Raw genomic sequence first — 14,726 nt, forward strand, 5'->3', positions numbered from 1 at the left:
GGGGACGACGGAGCCTGGTGGGCTGCCGTCTATGGGGTCGCACAGAGTCAGACACGACTGAAGCGACTTAGCAGCAGCATATGTATAAATGTAAGCTATTGTATGGCTTTCCTGGGGGCTCAGTGGTAAAGAACTCATCTGCCAATGCAAGAGACATGGGTTCAAAACCCTGGGTTGGGAAGATCCCCGGGAGAAAGAAATGGCAACCTGCTCCAGTATTCTTGCCTGGGAAATCTCATGGACAGAGGAGCTTGGCAGATGACAGTCCATAGGTTCACAAGAGTTGGACATGACTTAGTGACTGATGACTGAACCACCACACCATATAAAGATATTTATTATAAGAAATTGGATCAATCTATGTGTGTATATATATATGTGTATATATATACATATATATGGGTTTCACTCATGGTCAACCTTGCTGTGAATATGAAAAATGGTAAAGTCTAGGAGTAAACAACTCACAAATTCTAAACTGCAGATTATTCTAAGTAGTGAGATGAAATTTCAGGAGATCTGACTCCATCCTGCCCTGGACTTGCAGCATTCTTTTTTCCAACACTTCCCCTCATTGGCCACTGAGTAGCCATCTCAGTTATCAATCGCCTGCCAGAGGATCTCAGCACTTGTGTTTCAGTTCAGTTCAGTTGCTCAGTCATGTGTATTTGAGACCCCTTGGATCGCAGCACGCCAGGCCTCCCTGTCCATCACCAACTCCTGGAGTTTACTCAAACTCATTTCCATGAGTTGGTGATGCCATCCAGCTATCTTATCCTCTGTCGTCCCCTTCTCTTCCTGCTTCAATCTTTCCCAGCATCAGGGTCTTTTCAAATGACTAAGTTCTTCGCATCAGGTGGCCAGAGTATTGGAGTTTCAGCTTCAACATCAGTCCTTCCAATGAATATTCAGGACTGATTTCCTTTAGGATGGGCTGGTTGAATCTCCTTGCAGTCCAAGGGACTCTAAAGAGTCTTCTCCAACACCACAGTTCAAAAGCATCAATTCTTCAGCTCTCAGCTTTCTTTATAGTCTAGCTATCACATCCATACATGACTACTGGAAAAACCATAGCTTTGACTAGATGGACCTTTGTTGGCAAAGTAATGTCTCTGCTTTTTAATATGCTGTCTAGGTTGGTCATAATTTTTCCTCCAAGGAGCAAGTGTCTTTTCATTTCATGGCTGCAGTCACCATCTGCAGTGATTTTGGAGCCCCCCAAAATAAAGTGTGTCATTGTTTCCACTGTTTCCCATCTATTTGCCATGAAGTGATGGGACCAGATGCCATGATCTTAGTTTTCTGAATGTTGAGTTTTAAGCCAACACTTTTACTCTCTTCTTTCGCTTTCATCGAGAAACTCTTTAGTTCTTCTTCACTTTCTGCCATAAGGGTGGTGTCATCTGCATATCTGAGGTTATTGATCTTTCTCCAGGCAATCTTGATTCCAGTTTGTGCTTCATCCTGTCCAGCATTTCTCATGATGTACTCTGCATATAAGTTAAATATACATGCTTGTGTTTAGGTAACCCTTGTTCACTTCATAATGGTATCAAAGAACAAGAGCAGTGATGCTGGCAGTTCAGATATACCAAAGAGAAGTGCTTCCTTTAAGTGCAAAGGTGAAAGTTCTTGACTTAGTAAGGAAAAGAAAAATGGATGTATGCTGAGGATGGAACAAATCTATTTGTGAGATCATGGAAGGAAATAAAATGCATGCTAGTGTGCTGTCATATCTCAAACTGCAAAGTTATGGTTACAACCTGTGATAAGTGGTTAGTTAAGATGGAGAGTTTGTACAACAGTATATTGTTATAATTGTTCTATTTTATTATTAGTTATATTTTTAGTTGTTACTCTGTTACTGTCTAATTAATAAACTAAAATTGATCAAATGTATGTGTATATAGAAAAACACATGCTGGATCAGCTGGTAAAGAATCTGCCTGCAATGTAGGAGATACGGGTTCCCCCACCCCGGGTCAGGAAGATCCCCTGGAGAAGGGATCGGCTACTTACTCCTGTATTCTTGGGCTCCCCTTGTGGCTCACCTGGTAAAGAATCCGCCTGCAATGCAGGAGACCTGGGTTTGATCTCTGGGTTGGGAAGATCTCCTGGAGAAGGGAACGGCTACCCACTCCAGAATTCTTGCCTGGAGAATTCCATGGGATCTTTCTTACACAGTTCATGGGGTCGCAAAGAGTTGGACATGACTGAACGACTTTCACCTAAAGTGTTTCAGACTCCCCTCTAGCCCTGGTGAGCATTGTCCCAAACCAGTCAGGAGTGAACCCCTGTTCCCATCTTTAAGAATATGACCCAGTGCATCTGAAGGTCTTTAGTTGCTGTACCAACAAGGTAAGCTTTTTAATTCTTAACTTTCATAATTTCCCTGAATGAATATAATTTAAATGCAATTTCAGCTTATTGCTGTTTTGTTACATCCATGGATCTTACCTTTAGGATAAAATTACATTTGAAAGGTCATGGTACAAATACAAGCAATGCCTGTGTTTATCTCCTGACCGTGCAGAACAGGGTGATCAGAGTGGAGATGGCTCTGGTCACAGCACAAATGCCGTTTCCAGGTGTTTCCCTCTTATATTTTCACCCTCATAGGTTCACCTACCTGGACTCCATCACTATTTTTCAAGATCTTCAATAAAGTGTAAATTGTGGCTCAAACAGTAAAGAATCTACCTGCAATGTGGGAGACTCAGGTTCGATCCCTGGGTCAGGAAGATCCCCTGGAGGAGGATATGGCAACCCACTCCAGTATTCTTGCCTGGAGAATCCCATGGACAGAGGAGCCTGGTAGGCTACATCCATGCATGGGGTTGCAAAGAGTCAGACACAACTGAGCAACTAACACACACAACACATAGAATATACAGGGTTTGTTACTATCTGATGTTTCTGGCATCCACTATGGGTCTTGGAAAGTATCCTTCACCAATAAGCAGGGGACTACTGTATACATACATATTAATTCTGCTTCTCTGGAGAACCCAATACATCTTGCTAGAATTTACTAAGTTACTTTTAACTAATTTACTATCTTACTTTTAACTATTTTGTGGCATTTAAAAAATGGTAGAATTTTCAAAGGCAGTATTCTATGAATAACCTTTGTAAAGTATACTTTAAATTATGAAACCTAAAATAAAATTGTTATAAAACTTAAAATAGAAAGAAGGAGAAGGGACAACAGAGGATGAGATGGTTGGATGGCATCACCAACTCAACAGACATGAGTTTGAGCAAACTCCAGGAGATGGTGAAGGACAGGGAAACCTGTTGTGTTGCAGTCCACGGGTTGCAAAGAGTCAGACACAACTGAGTGATTGAACAACAACAATGCAAAATTACTAATTAAGAAATCAACTTGAATATGAACCTCAGATCTAGTAAATAATGCCTGCTCTATGAGAGAGTAACTTAGCCTAATTTACCTTGGCTTCCTCATCTGTAAAATGGGGAAAACAGTGTCTATCTCAAAGAACTATCCTAAGGATTAAGCAAATTCATGGATATAAATTTTCTAGCATAAGTCTGACACATGGTAATCATTAAATAAATGTTAATAATAATTATTACTGTTATTATTTTCACCTAAAAAGTTGATTGTGTATAAAATTATTCTAATAGCTCTTAACATACTCAAAGATTAAAAAGATTATACAGAAGACTGCAAGAAGATCAAGCCAGTCAATCCTAAAGGAAATCAGTCCTGAATATTCATTGGAAGGACTGATGCTGAAGCTGGAACTCCAATACTTTGGCCACCTGATGCCAAGAACTTAGTCATTGGAAAAGACCCTGATGCTGGGAAAGATTGAAGGCAGGAGGAGAAGGAGACGACAGAGGATGAGATGTTTGGATGGCATCACTGACTTGATGGACATGAGTTTGAGCAAGCTCCAAGAGTTGGTGATGGACAGGGAGGCCTGGCGTGCTGCAGTCCATGGGGTGGCAGAGTCGGACACAACTGAGCAACTGAACTGAAGTGACAAAAGTTCAGTGGCCAATAAAAGGGTATAGGAGCAGAGACTTCTTATATAGAAGATAGGACATTAAATACAATATTGTAAAGTTAAAAAATAGATAAATAAACTAATTTTAAAAAAGTAACAACAACAACAAAAAAGAAGATAGGACATTATCTTTTACGCAAATAAAACAATATTTCTAGGTTAAACTATCTTATATTTCCACATCTAGTCAACATCAGTTGTAACAAAAGACCAGTGGTAACAAAGCAAATCACAATGGGATTGGAGACCCTGTGGGCTAAAACATTTAAATAGTCTCCATTCCACTGAGTTCCGTGAGGGGAGGGCTCAGATCACGTATTTCTCTGTTCTCTTTGTTTACCATGAGACAGTCACTGACTTGAGCACTTCTCACATTCTGGCTCAGAATAAACGATGAGGTGGTTATTATTGTCCTTACTTTACAGATGAGGAAACTGGAGCACCTGAGGAAACTGGAGCCAACCTGCTCACGGTCAAACATGGTAAGCTGGGGAGCCACGCTCAGGCCCTCAGGTCACATTTCTGATCTCCAAGTTGTACTGCCTCTCATGTCTGTTAAGTACGTGTACACAAGTGGCATAAAAGAGGCTTCAGAATGGACTCCTATCCTGTGTTCAATTTTAATCTGATCATATGTTCCAGAAAGAAGGAAAGAGATTATTGATATCGTAAACATATTTTCAAAAGTTATCACCAAACTTGTATTTACCAAGTACCTATGTATCCCATCTCAGGGAATTTTGAGCATCCAAACTCCTCTGAGAACTGATGAAAACTATGGAGACCCTGCATACCAAAGTTCTCTTGCAGTTTTAAGGATTTCACAATCAGTCAGAAGGTGGTTCAAATATCTCAGTTTAAGAATTTCCTATGATATCTTTCTCAGTCCTCAAAATAATCCTGAAACGTAAGTATTCTTACATCCTTGTCCCAATGAAGAAACTGAGATTAGAGATTGAAATGATTTATTTAAGGTGACAGTTGATGAAAAGTAATTCTGAAACTAAACCTAGAAATAGGTCCTAATTCAGTTATACTAAACAACTTTATATCTAGTTTTTTTTCAATGTTTTCTATTACTTGGCATCTAAGTTTTTTCCATGCACTTTAGAGACATTAAAAAAAAGTTCTGATTGCTTTGGTTGTTCTGTGGCAATTATAATTTGAACTTTGAAACCTGCAATGTAACAATGAAATGATTAAAAATGTCTGTCTGTTAGGAGATTTTGACTTTAGAAAGTAATGCCTCATTAGCTGACACAGAAATGCATTCTTGCTGCATGCCTTACTTTGATTTTGCAAACTGGGCACTGATATTATGGTTTGATATAATTTTGGGGTCACAGAGTTCATGGTAAGTTAATTCAGCTTAGGACTTGGACAAAGACACCAACTAGCTTTAGATGCAAGGATATATCCAAATTATATGAAATCTATGTGGCACAGTAAAAATCAAAAACTACAATTAAGTGTTCCTAGCATAAAGCTGGAAGTGACTTTTGGCTTGGGAAGTGGGACCAGATCCAAAAGGATTTTGAAGACTTTGGACTTTGAGAAAGCATCATAGTGACATTAACATTTCTACAGTTGCTTGAAAAATTCTAACTGAAATGAGAATATCAGTCAAAGAACAAAGAACAGCCCATTGTTTATTGTTTTTCCCATAAGGGAAAAAATCTGGAAGGAAAACTCATAAATGAATGCAATCATCAACATGCAATTTAAAATTAATTGACATCTTACCTGTAGTATGATTTCTGGTGTAGCCTTGATCTTTAATGAGAATGAGAAATGTGTGGTATATTTTGCTTCTAATTGGCTCTTGGGGGTGGGGAGAGGATCTAATGCTTAACAACATCCTTTTAAAGTTTGAAAGAAATTAGTTTTGTGATCTTGAATCAAAACCAGTGCTGAAAAATGATTCCAAATAACAAATGTTTCCACAATAGAAAGTCACCTCTGTCTATGTTTGACCTGTCCTGAAAACCAAGGTCTCATGATCAATAGCTCATTTCAAAGTATTTTTTTAATGACTCTAAACCATTGTAAAATAAGTATGTCATTTCCAAAAAGGAATGTGACATATGAGGAAGGAGAAGGTGTTAGGGTTCATGAACCGACTCTACCATGAATTCCTGCACTATTTCTTTCCTGAAATTTCTCCCCCATAGCTTTATTGAGATATAATTTACATAATATAAAATTTACTCATTGTAAGTATGCAAATAGATGGTTCTCAGTACATTTCTAGAATTCTGCAACCATCACCACAATCCAGTTTTGGAAGTTTTGATCATTCCCAAAAGTTCCTTTGTGCGCCTGTGCAGTTTAATCCCCAGTTCCCCGCCCAGCCTCAGGTAACCCTTAGCTTGACTTTTTCCTCTACAGCTCTGTCTTTTCTGGATACTTCATGCAAATATGATCCTACAACATATAGTCTTCTGTATCTGGCTGCTTTAAAAAAAAATGAAGTATAGTTGATTTACAGTATTTTATTAGTTTTGCTGTACAACATACAGTGATGTGCTTGAAACAGGGATTCAAGATTTTTATAAATTATAATTCATGTTAAGTTATTACCAAATAGTGGTTGCTTTAACTCAGTATAATGTTTTTGAAGTCCATCTCTGTTGGGGCAGGATCGGAACTTTTTTCCTGTTTTATTGCTAAGCATTAGTCCATTGAATGGATAGACTACGTGTTGTTTATTCAATCACTAATCTATGGACGTTAGAATTGTTTCACGTTTATGGCTGTTATGAGTGACACTTCTATAAATATTCACATACAAGTCTTTGCATAAACATATATTTACATTTCTTTTTGGTAGATAAGAAGGAGTGGGCTGAGTTTCTTGATGTTCAATCACCAAGTTGTGTCCGATAGTAGGTATTGTGAACGGAATTATGTTCCTCCAAGTTTCTTAATGACTATATGTGGATATAGGGCTTTGAAAGAAGTAAATATGATTAAATGAGGTGATATGAATAGGGTTCTAATCTTACATGATTGGTGTCCTTTTTAGATGAGGGAGAAACACTGAGCATGCCTGTCATAGGGGAGAGGCCATGTGAGGACACAGAGAGAATGCAGCAAGCAGCAAGTCAAGAGGAGAGGTATTGGAAGAAATCAAACCTGCCCACACCTTGATCTTGGTCTTCAGGCTCCACAACTATGAGAAAATACATTTCTGTTTCTTAAACTTCCCATCGACAATAATTTTTATGACAGCCCTACTGAAATAATTCAGCAAGTTTGTGTTTGTCTCTTTAAGGTATTGCCAAATAATTTCTCAAATTCTCTAAGCCAGGCTTCAGCAATACGTGAACCGTGAACTTCCAGATGTTCAAGCTGGATTTAGAAAAGGCAGAGGAACCAGAGATCAAATTGCCAACATCCGCTGGATCATCAAAAAAGCAAGAGAGTTCCAGAGAAACATCTATTTCTGCTTTATTGGCTATGCCAAAGCCTTTGACTGTGTGGATCACAATAAGCTGTGGAAAATTCTTAAAGAGATGGGAATACCAGACCACCTGACCTGTCTCTTGAGAAACCTGTATGCAGGTCAGGAAGCAACAGTTAGAACTGGACATGAAACAACAGACTGGTTCCAAATAGGAAAAGGAGTACGTCAAGGCTGTGTATTGTCACCCTGCTTATTTAACTTATATGCAGAGTACATCATGAGAAATGCTGGGCTGGAAGAAGCACCAGCTAGAATCAAAATTGCCGGAAGAAATATCAATAACCTCAGATATGCAGATGACACCACCCTTATGGCAGAAAGTGAAGAAGAACTAAAGAGCCTCTTGATGAAAGTGAAAGAAAAGAGTGGAAAAGTTGGCTTAAAGCTCAACATTCAGAAAACTAAGATCATGGCATCCAGTCCCATCACTTCATGGCAAATAAATGGGGAAACAGTGGCTGACTTTATTTTTCTGGACTCCAAAATCCCTGCAGATGGTGATTGCAGCCATGAAATTAAAAGATGCTTACTCCTTGGGAGAAAAGTTATGACCAACCTAGACAGCATATTAAAAAGCAGAGACATTACTTTGTCAACAAAGGTCCGTCTAGTCAAAGTTATGGTTTTTACAGTAGTCATGTATGGATGTGAGAGTTGGACTATAAAGAAAGCTGAGCACTGAAGAATTGTTACTTTTGAACTGTGGTGTTGGAGAAGACTCTTTAGAGTCCCTTGGACTGCAAGGAGATCCAACCAGTCCTTCCTAAAGGAGATCAGTCCTGGGTGTTCATTGGAAGGATTGATGTTGAAGTTGAAACTTCAATACTTTGGCCACCTGATGCGAAAAGGTGACTCATTGGAAAAGACCCTGATGCTGGGAAAGATTGAAGGCAGGAGAAGAAGGGGACGACAGAGGATGAGATGGTTGGATGGCATCACTGACTCAATGGACATGAATTTTGGGTAAACTCCAGGAGTTGGTGATGGACAGGGAGGTCTGGCGTGCTGCAGTTCATGGGGTCACAAAGAGTTGGACACAACTGAGCGACTGAACTGAAATAATTTCCCATACTGGTTGTACCATTTTTCTATTCCTATTAGTCATATATGAGCTACATTTTCCCCACATTCTCACCAACACTTGATGCTACCTGTCTTTTTTATTATGGACATTCTAGTGGGTGTGAAGTATTATCATATTGTAGCTTTAATTTTCAGTTACCTAATGACTAATGATATTGGGCATGTATTCATCTGCTTATTAGCCATTTATCTTCTTTAACAAAATATCTACTTATGCCTTTAACCATTTTAAATTGCTATGTGTTTTCATCTTGTTGAGTTTTCTATATAGTCCTACAAAAGCCCTTTATGAATACATGATTTACAAATATCTGTGTGCTGTGGATGGGTTATCTTTTCCTTTTTAAAAATCTTTTCCTTTTTAATGGTATATTTTGAAGCTTAAAAAGTTTAAAATTTGATTGAGTCCACTATACATATTTTCTTTTTATGAATTTTGTTGTCACTTTCATACCTAAGAATTCTTTGCCTAACCTATGATGTCTTGTGTTTTCTGCTAGAAGTTGTATCGTTTTAGCTCTTATAGGTAGATATACGATCTATTTTGAGGTAAGATTTGTGTACGATGGAAGATATGGCTCTAAATTAATTTTATTTTATATAAATATACAATTGTCCCAATGGAATTTCTCTCATAGAATTGCCTGGCTGTTTCTGTTGAACACCAATCATTTATAAATGTGAGGGTTAATTTTTATAATCTCAGTTTCATTGATCTAGATGTCTATCTTTATGTAAAGCTGCATTGTCTTAATTACTGTAGCTTTTAGTAAGTTTTCAAAATGGGTAGAATGAGTCTTCCATCTTTGTTCATAGTTTTTGAAATTCTTATGGCTCTTCAGGGAGACTGCCATTCTTATATAAATTATAGGGTCAGTTAGTCGATTCCTACAAAATTCTCTCTGGGATTTTAATTGTGGTTATGTTGAATCTACATATCAGTTTAGAGAATTTTCTTCTTAGGGATATTGTGTCTTCTGATCCAAGAACTTGAAATACCTTTTATTTATTTAGATCTTTAATTTTTCTGAATAGTTTTATAGTTTTCAGTGTGCAAGTCTTTTACTTACTTTGTTAAATTTATTCTAAGTATTTTGCTCTTTTTGATGTTATTGTGTGTGGAATTATTTTCTAATTTCATTTTAAGATTGTTCATTGTTAGTATATAGAAATACAAACAATATGTATATATTGGACTCATATCCTGCAATCTTGCTGATCTCATTTGTGAGTTCATATACTAAAAAATGTCTCTACTATTTTCTAGATATAGAATAATCTTAACTGCATTAAATAAGTTATACTTCTTTTTTTCCCCCAATATGGATGATTTTAATATCTATCCTTTTTCTGGGACTTTCCTGGTGGTCCAGTGGTTAAGACTGTACGTTCCCAATACAGGGAACTTGGGTTTTTCCCTGGTTGGGGAACGAAGATCCATATGCCACACAGCCAAAAAAATATGAAATATTCTCAATCATTATCTGTTCTTCTCAATTATTTTTATTCACTCATTTAAGAAATTGTATGACATGAATATTGAACCATTACACTTTGTCCTAAATTTCTTTTAACCAAAATTTTGGTTTCTAATGGAACTCCTTTTTTTCCCCCACTCAGAATCAAGATTCCATGTCTTTTTCTGTACTGAGATTTTTTTTAGTTCCCTTTGCATGAAGGAGCGGAGAAGGCAATGGCACCCCACTCCAGTACTCTTGCCTGGAAAATCCCATGGACGGAGGAGCCTGGTAGGCTACAGTCCATGGGGTCGCTGAGAGTCGGACGACTGAGCGACTTCACTTTCACTTTTGCCTTTCATGCACTGGAGAAGGAAACGGCAACCCACTCCAGTATTCTTGCCTGGAGAATCCCAGGGACGGCGGAGCCTGGTGGGCTGCCGTCTATGGGGTCGCACAGAGTCGGACACGACTGAAGCGACTTAGCAGCAGCAGCAGCATGAAGGAGGCTGCTGTAATTGTGTTTATTTAGTTTATTTAAATTTATAAAGAGCCCTCATTCCAGCTTTAAGTCACTACTCTTCAGCTCTTAGGGAAGGAATAAACCCTAGACTCCTAAATTGTAGAACCTATATCAAGATTTTCTCCTCCTCAGAATATTGCAGAATTAATGAAATCACTTTCCTTTTTCACTATGAGTTCCCTTATGTTTTCTGGAAACTGGGACTTCCATTATTTCTTCTGAGTTCAATTACTTATTTTATTTATATACTTATTTTTGTTAAATTTTTATCTAGCATTTCTATATGTTATGGAAGAGAAGAATCTATGTTAGCTCAGTTATTTATGCTGCCAAAATCAGAAGTCTCCTCTTACGTATTCATTTTGTGCAAAATTAACTACAGCTGCAATGAACATACCCAAGATAATCATTGAAAACTCAATAGTTAATGCTGTTATACTCAGTTCATTTATATCCTACTAAACTCACAATCTATAATCATTTGCCAATTAGAGTCATATTATTGATAAACTCCCTTTTTAAGAAAAAAACAAAATAATATCTTCAAAAAAGAAGCAGAATTTTTCTAAATTACAAATTTCCTAAATTTGATTTAAATCAGCTCAAAGAATGTGGCAGAAGTAATCACTGCTTTTTAGAAATTATTTTATTGATGTCTTTTTAGACAATTTTTCAGCTCCCACTGAATTTCAGTAAGCTGCTCCCATGTGTCTGAGTGCTGCTAATAGGTAGGAAAAAAATGAAGAGTGGATATAAGAAAAGAACTCAAGTCATAAATATGCCAACTGCATATAAGCAGCATTAATTACATGCACTTGTGGATGACAGAAAATTAAAGTACCCTTCTACAAGTTGCTTGAGTTTTAAACCTTCACTAGCTCTCTTTCTAATATATTTCACTGTGTACTTCGGCAAGAGTTGTATGACATTACTCTGAAGGTACCTAGAGTTGGCACATTAGACTCAAGAGTTCAAGTTTTAACTTTTTCACATATTGTTTCTGTTGTGAGATTGCCCTTTCTCTTACAGTCTCTGTTAAGACCAATGGCAGGAGAGAGTTAAACGGAAATTTTCTCAAACTTTTGTTTTTTCCTGGAAGTGGTCATTACGAATTTACATTATATTATACTTGCGCTTAAGTTATATACAGAATGAATGATTAAGTCTAACTTTAGGTAGATAATCCTCATTGTATAAGATTTCTTGAGAGTGAGAAAATTATATGTGATGAGGCAGAAAGAATTTGGGCTTGACAGTCAGAAAGGCAGGAGCTTTGTCATTCATTACCGTGGAAGTTTCGGCATGTTACAGGACATCAGGCTCCTCACTTGCAGAATAGATATGGTGTCTTCCTCTCAGGGCTGTTGTGGGAATTAAAAACATAAAATAGATGTACAGCACTGAACTCAGACCTACATGCTCAATAAATATTCTTTTTTTCCTTGCTTTTCTAAAATATTAACTGTTCTAGTTAAAAGACACAGATTTTCTATCATGTCTTATAGGCTGTTCATAAGAAAATGATTGAAGATGAAAGATTTTCAAAAAGGTTGAAAGTAAAAGAATGAGAAAAGACATACCGTGGAAAAAGAAAACAGGTGTAGCTATTATCAGAAAAGTAAAGTTTCAGACAGAACACATTATATTAGAGTGGGTCAGTTCATCAGATAAGTGGTCCAAATCACTAGAATGATTTAATATTTCTAAAACTGTAGTACCTGTAAGTGGTTACAAACTTGCAATTTGTGTGATTTCTTTTCTTATACTAAAAAAACTTACTTTTTTACTAAAATTTAAAAAAATTAATTCATGAAATTTGACAACTATATATCTAAAAATAATGTTGGAGATTTTTTTTCCCAACACTTGTTACTGGCTTGGGGACTACGAGATAATGAGTTGGTCAAGTTCGTGAAGTTACTTCAAAGCCCCCATGTCTAATTCCACATTAAATATGTAGCTAAAGCTGATGGCCTTCTTTTCTTTTTTTTTTATTGGCATATAGTTAGTTTATAATATTATATTAATTCAGGTGTACAACATAGTGATTCAATATTTTTATAGCTTATATTATACTCCACCACTTTCCTGGTGGTTTAGATGGTAAAGAGTCTGCCTGCAGTGCTGGGGACCTGAATTCAATCCCTGGGTCAGGAAGATTCCCTGGAGAAGGAAACGGCAACCCACTCCAGTATTCTTGCCTGGAAAATTCCACGGACAAAGGAGCCTGGGGGGTCACAAAGAGTCGGACACGACTGAACAACTAACTTTATATTATACTCCGTTAACAATTATTACAAAATAATGGCTATATATCCCTATGTATAATTTTTCCTTGTTGCTTATTTATTTTATACCCCGTAGTTTGTGTCTGCTAGTCCCATACCCTTATCTCACCCTTCCCCACTTCCCTCTCCCCGCTGACCACTAGTTTGCTCTCTGTATCTTTGAGTCTGTGCCTGTTTTGTTATATGCGCTTGTTTTATTTTTTAGAATCCAAATATAAGTGATAACGTAGAGTATTTGTCATTCTCCAGGTGGTGCTAGTGGTAAAGAACCCACCTGCCAATGCAGGAGACATAAGGGACAAATGCTCTATCCTTGGATCAGCAAGATTCCCTGGAGAAGGGAATGGCAACCCACTTCAGTATTCTTGCCTGGAGAATTCCACAGACTAAGAAGCCTGGCGGGCTACAGTCTGTGGGGCATAAAGAATCAGATACAACAGAAGCAACTTAGCAAGATAGAGAAGCATCCTAGGTATCTATCAACAGATAAATGGATAAAGAAGATATGGTGTATATATATATACACATATATATGCATACACACATAATAGAATGTTATTCCACCATAAAAAAATCATAAAATGCTGTCTTTTGCAACAGTTTGGAGGGACCTCCAGAGTATTACGCTTAGTGAAGCAAAGCGAATGACTATCTGGTTCTTTCTGTTATTTAATAAAATGTAATTCTATGCCATATCTGTGATTGTCTTTTTCTATAGAATTTAAAATATTATCATTTGCACTTCATGATATTTGCATAGTCTCTAACTTGCCTAACTTCCAATTTCTTGTCTGCATTTTCCCCATCTCTGTGAACTATTTTCATTTGATGCTTGCTACCTCAGAGATTCACCTCCAACCCCTTACCTCAGCCCAGGTATGAAAGAGTCTGTGGAAGTTCAATCCTTCCCCAACACATAGGCAAGACAAGACATTCTACCTAGGAAAACAGCCATAACTACGGACTCCAAGGGATAGACAAAATAAGAAAACAAAAAAATAAAAGTGGAGAAGGTTCTGCAAAGGTCAGACTTTTACAGACTTTTAAGGAGAAAATGTCTTTCCTTCTCTGTGGGGCATGAATGAGCTTTTTATCTAAACTAAGCTCAGAAGACCAAACAGCTGGAAAATAAAGAACATTAATAATTTTCTCTTTGAGAAGTGTGACTATGAATTTAAAGAATGAGTCATAATCTACTGTTTAGTCTATGAAAGTAAGAACTGGTTTTCCCTTTGTTTTTCTCTTCCCCTCCTCAAAGGAACACACAGATGATTTAAGCAGCCTTCGATTAAAACCTACCTAAAATAATAAAGCAATTGAGGGGGAAAAAATCAGCTGAAGGTGTAAACCCCCTCCAGGCTGAATGGCTGTGGCATATTTCACCCTCTCATTCTGAATCAATGCTAAGCAAAGCACAGAAATGTTTACCTTTGTCTGATCTCTAATTCCCTAAATTTATGTGGAATCATGCACAGATGCGCTGGAAACCAGCCTGGAAAAGCCTGGCATTTTAATTGATCCCAGAGCTTCTTGCCTCACGGCTCCTGCTGTGATGAAGTCTGCTACTTGTTCCAAAGATTCTCCGCCCGGTTGCCTAGCCACCGGCAGCTGGCCAATCAAGGTGTCCACAGGCACCGGAGGAAGTAACCAATCAATTTTTTAATTTCCTTCTGTAAACGGGAGTGAATCAGGGTGGATTTGAAATCTCATTAGTCAAAAGTAAGATGTGTAGTGTGCATTTTAACATATGTATTAGTTGAATACATTTGGCATTCATTCATAAATACTGATGAATATTTGAAAGCCCATTTCAGACAAATTTGAACCATAAGCTACTAACCTCGTTTTTAAAATCAGCTTTATAGTCTTGCTAGC

General features: G+C 37.4%; 1 long non-coding RNA gene across 1 annotated transcript in view; it reads right to left on the minus strand.

Annotated features, from left to right (window-relative positions):
- LOC145523466 (uncharacterized) overlaps positions 1 to 14,424 on the minus strand; it is a 35,315-nt gene extending 20,891 nt beyond the window's left edge. The window contains exons 1-2 of the long non-coding RNA XR_014066588.1: positions 14,280 to 14,424; positions 11,851 to 11,924 (exon numbers count right to left, since the gene is read on the minus strand). This is a non-coding gene — a long non-coding RNA (uncharacterized LOC145523466). The remainder of the gene's footprint in view (positions 1 to 11,850; positions 11,925 to 14,279) is intronic.
- Positions 14,425 to 14,726: the final 302 nt, after the last annotated feature.

This window comes from Giraffa tippelskirchi, chromosome 10 (assembly GCF_054371585.1).
Source record: "Giraffa tippelskirchi isolate mGirTip1 chromosome 10, T2T-mGirTip1v1.2.pri, whole genome shotgun sequence".
Lineage (NCBI taxonomy): Eukaryota > Metazoa > Chordata > Mammalia > Artiodactyla > Giraffidae > Giraffa > Giraffa tippelskirchi.